The sequence below is a fragment of the Ursus maritimus genome, unplaced genomic scaffold (assembly GCF_017311325.1).
Source record: "Ursus maritimus isolate PB19 unplaced genomic scaffold, ASM1731132v1 scaffold_20, whole genome shotgun sequence".
NCBI lineage: Eukaryota > Metazoa > Chordata > Mammalia > Carnivora > Ursidae > Ursus > Ursus maritimus.
The window spans coordinates 56,292,143-56,297,612 of NW_024424453.1; the positions used below are offsets into that span (position 1 = coordinate 56,292,143).

The 5,470-nt window shown below is 35.4% G+C and overlaps 1 protein-coding gene across 4 annotated transcripts in view; it reads right to left on the reverse strand.

Annotated features, from left to right (window-relative positions):
* The window catches only part of ANO10 (anoctamin 10), a 244,647-nt gene that overhangs the window by 225,944 nt on the left and 13,233 nt on the right, over positions 1-5,470 (reverse strand). The gene's annotated exons all lie outside the window — the stretch shown is intronic.

The window sequence follows — 5,470 nt, forward strand, 5'->3', positions numbered from 1 at the left end:
AAAAAAAAAAAAAAAGGAAACAAAACCAAAGATTCATTCATTTTTAGGTCAAAATGTTTCACTCCTTTTGTTTCACTCTGGTTTATGTGTCAGAGAGGTAACAAACCCTAAAGCAGCTCTTTGTAAAGCCCTTAGCTGGACATGACTGCTGGCTCCTTAGGCAGTGCACAGGTGAAAGGAAGCTTATCCTTGGCTTCTACTGTCTTGGGCTATCCTCACCTTGGCTTAGGTTGTTACCTCTCTTACATCCCAGCTTGAACAAACGTCAAGCCCCTTACTGGCTCCAGCCTAAAATATTTTCTTCTTTCTGATCACAAATTAATACATATCTGAGATCTAGGTCTTGTTCTTACTGGATTCTCTAACTACTAGGTTCCCATACATGGGAGTATTTGAAACAACAAAATACCTGAGAAAAATGGGCCATACCTGTTGTCTAGTTTAATTGTTCTCCAAAATTTGCCTCCAATACCATGATGAGTTATATCCCAGGCTCTGCTTAAACCTATCCCTTAGGAGGTACTTTGCATGCGGCATTTTACAGCATTTTTCCTAATACTGAACCCAAATATATTACCTTTTAATTTGTTTGTGAGATAGTATCAAAGAAATCATATTACAGATCCAAAGGTAGGCCACCGACGTCTGAGGAGGACTTCCTGACCACTCTAGTTATCTGACATACCCAAGGAGAAGAAGATAGCATGTCCTCAGAAGGATCCTTTGTGCAGAGTGGAAATGAGAAGCACTTAACAGGCAATAAGAATTCATACTGTAGAGGATTCTGAAGAGCTTAGTCTCCAGTCTCACTGAGGTTCCTGAGTAGTACCATGTTTAGAACATGGAACTATATATGTAATTTTAATTTTCCTGTGTGCAAACAAAATTGCAATGCAGACACTGCACACACAAAATTTGGGTAATGATAAAAGCTAAGTATTAGACCACAAACAGTAAACTAGAAAAATTTTTATAAAATATTTAAATAAAAAAGAATAAAAATATTGCTGGAGAGGAAAAAACCACATACTCTAACAATATTTGAATAGATAAGTGAATGAATAAATGAGTGAATTAGTGTATGAATGAGTGATTAGATTAAGTAATGGATGCAGGAATAGCTGTAGAAGTCAGAAAATTTCAGGCAGAGCCAAATCAAGGGCAGGTCTGCTACTTATAAGATACCTAATTATAGCAGTGTGCTACATGAGAGGCAAGGCTTTTGCTACCACCACAAGGGTCTCTGGTCCAATGAGTGAAGTTTGATAGTAATTCTTGCTATGAGTTAAAAAAAAATCCTAATTATAATGCTGTAAACTAATAATTTTGAATATTATTTAGTATTCATGTCAGTTAGCTTTTTGAGAAATTGTATTAAATTATAAAATGAAATTTTAATTTAGGTGCTATCATTATCACAGATAATGGTATGTGTGGAGACAGAGAAAGATTGGTGAAAACATAATCCCTGCAATCAGCTAAAGAAAATCACTATCCTATTGATAGAGTCATTAGTTTAAGCTACTTTTGGATGGTAACTTACAGGACATTTAGCAGAAAGAGATCAGGTAGCTAAAATCCAACCATGTTTATTGAGCATGTACTACTCGTTCATCTGTGGAACACTTTGCATGCATCATCTCTTCATCTTACCTAATCTTCACAACTCTGTCAAGAAGGAATTATTGTCCAATGTTCTAAATATCAAGAGTGAAATACAGAGAGGTTGAATAATGGAGTGACTTACCCAAGGTCACACTTAGTAAGTGGCACAATGATTGTGGAGCTGTAACTTACAAGCGCCATGTCATGGGGGCATCTCATCTTTGTGAGAGAATCAGATCCATCCCTTTGAGATATACAAATCTTTTTACTTTCCAGTCCTTTTGCTATAACATTTAATATGGGTGCAGTAAGACTAAGAGAATATAGAAAACCTAAAAAGGTGAGCAAAGAAGGTAAATACTAAAATGTTTCCGTGCAGATGTTTCAGATGATTTTAAGCACTTGTCTCCAGGATATTGGTTGCTTCCTATTTGAGGCAGCACAAGATGCTACCAAACGCTTAGCTCAGAGATGTGGATGCATAGTCTAGTGTACTGACAAGTCAAGAGCCCTCTTCCTTCATTTGTCAAGTTGCGGGAAAGATTGACTCTGTTGTAGAGTGGGACCTGCCCACATCACTGCAACTTCAGAGTAAGGGCTTTCTGGCTGAGCTTTTCATGGGTTTTAGAAAGCCATTGAGACTGGGTCATCAAAGAACCCAGACTGACTGACAAAAATCAAGGTCAAGGAAATCTAGCATTGAATGATTTGGTGTCTGCCAATTCTGGAGAATGTTCAAAGAAAGAAAGAGAGAGAGAGAGAAAGGAAAGCTCTTATGAGAAGTGGTTTTTCACCTTAAAAACAAAACAAAAAACCTAAGCATTTGGATTAAAATGAAGGAAAAAAAGTTCCCAATCAAGAACAAATCTAGCACAGTGTCTGGCAGGTGCAAAGGGCTCAATAAATATTTTTATCGGATTATGAAAGAGAAATATTTCAACTGGATCTTGAGATGGTAGAGTGATGTATGAAAGAATGAGAGAATTTTTGTCTTTCCAGATTCCATTCTTCTCCTATTCTAAGATGTTATCAATTTTAAGAAGCAATTGATTCATTAATATACTTTGGGAGAAACGTTGTAATAATTAAATATAGATAGTTCAGTTTAAAAATGATAAAACAGGAAAAACGCATTCATATTAGAATTGAGAAAATAGGGAAAGTCATCTGTGAGTATTCAACTGCATTGCCCAACTTTGATTAGGCATCATGGTTGGACCAGTAAAGAACAAAAAGAGAAATGAGACATGTCCAGGCCCTAATATTATAAATCCTTGAGTAACTGAAAATGTTGTGCAACTATGGTAACTGTTTCACCTGATTCTTTAAAAAAAAAATCAATTTTTGAAGAAAATTAAAGAGGTTATACACAACTAATGAATCATCGAGCCTTACATCGAAAACCGGGGTTTGTACTGTATGGTGACTAACATAATATAATAAAAAATCATTATTAAAAAAAAAAAAAGAAAAAAAGAAAAACCTAACTTTACAATTAAGGAACCAGAAAAAGGAGAACAAACTAAACCCATAGCTAGCAGAAGGAATGAAATAATGAAGATTAGAGCAGAGATAAACAAAATAGAGGAAAGAAAGACAATAGAGAAAACTAAAGAAAAGAAAGTTGGTTCTTGGAAAAGATCAACAAAATTGACAAATACTTAGGTAGATGAACTAAGAAAAAACCAGAGAAGATTTAACTTACTAATATCAGAAATAGAAATGGGGACATTATTACCAATTCTCCAGAAATAAAAAGGATTGTAAGAGAGTGCTATTAACAACTGTCTAACAACAAACTAGATAACCCACATGAAATGGACAAATTCCTAGAAACACAAAACCTACAGTGAAAACCTACCATAAGTCAGAAGAAAATCTGAATAGGTCTATAATTAGTAAGGACACCGAATTACTAAGGACACTGAAAAGAAAAACTCTGGACCTGACAACGTCGCTGGTGAATTTTACCAAATATTTAAAGAACTAACACCAATCCTTCTCAAACTTTCCCCCAAAATTGATGAGGACCACTGTTAACTCATTCTATGAGGACAGCATTACCCTGATACAAAGCCAGACAACAACACTACAAGAAAACTACAGGCCAACATCCCTTATGAACAATGATGCAAAAATATTCAACAAAATACTAGCAAACTCAATTTAGCCACACAGTAAAAAGATCCTACAGCAAGCAAGTGGAATTTATTCCTGGAATGCAAAGATAGTTCAAGTAAAAAACCAGTCAACTGTAACACACCATATTAACAGAAAGAAGGGGGGGGACCATATGATCTACTTGATGCAGAAAAAGCATTTAATAAAATTCACCACTTTTATGATAAAAAACACTCAACGAACTAGGAATAGAAGGAAACTACCTCAACATAATAAAATCCATCTGGGAAAAGCCCACAGCAAACACAGTGAATGGTGAAAGACTGACTTTTCCTTTAGATTAGGAATAAGACAAAGATGCCCACTTTCACCACTTCCATTCAACATAGAATTGGGAGTTCTAGTCCAAACAACCAGAGAAGAAATAAAAAGCATCTAATTTAGAAAGGAAGAAGTAAAATTATCTCTGTTGACAAGTGATATTATATTTTATGTAGAAAACCCTAACTTTTCTGCAAAAACACTGTCATAGCTAATAGATGAATTCAGCAAAGTAGCAGGATACAAAATCAATAAACAAAAACAAGTTGCATTTCTATAAATTAACAATGAACTATCTGAAAAGGTAATTATGGAAACAATCCCATTTATAATAGCATCACAAAAAATAAAATACTTAGAAATTAACTAAAGACATAAAAGATTCACACAATGAAAAACTACAAAACAATGCTAAATGAAATAAGACATAAATAAATGGAAATACATCCCATGCTCACAGGACTTAACATTGTTAAAATGTCAATACTACCCAAAGCAATCTATAGATTCACTGTAATCTCTATCAAATACCCATTGAAGCCTTTTGCAAAAATAGAAAAACCCATCATAAAATTCATATGGAATTTCACGGTACTTCAAGTAGCCAAAACAATCCTGAAAAAGAAGAAAAAAATTCCTGATTTTAAAACTTACCATAAAGCTGAGGTGCTGGGTGGCTAAGTGGGTTAAGCAGCCGACTCTTGATTTTGGCTTGGCTCAAGGTCATGAGATCAAGCCCCACATTGTGCTCCACGCCCAGCATGGAGTCTGCTTGAGATTCTCTCCCTCTTCTTCTCCCTCCCCATTGGCCCCTCTCCTGGCTTAGGCTCATTCTCTCTCTCTCTCTCTCAAATAAATAACTAAAATCTTTTTTTAAAAATGACCACAAAGCCGCAGGAACCAAAACAATGTGGTACTGGCATCCAGACATATAGACCAATGTAATAGAACAGAGGCCAGAAACAAACCTTCACATATATGGTCAAGTGATTTATGACAAAGGTACTGAGGTCATTCAATGGGGAAAGGGCAGTCTTTTCAACAAATGGTACTGGGAAAACTGGATATCCACATGCAAAAGAATGAAACTGAAACCTTAAAAAGAAAAAGAAAAAAAGAAACTGAACCATTACCTAACACCATAGACAAAAGTTAATTCAAAATGGATTAAAGACCTACATATATGACCCAGAACTATAAAACTCCTAGAAGAAAATATAGAGGAAAAGCTTCATGACATTGGCAATAATTTCTTAGATATGACACCAAAGGGTACAGGCAAAAAGAAAAAAATAGGTAAGTTGGACTTCATGAAAATTTTAAAATTTTATGTATCAAAAGACAGTATCAACAAAGTAAAAGGCAATCCACTGGTTCTCAGGCATCTGTCCTCCCGGGGCTTGGGGCGGTGGGGGGGGGGGGG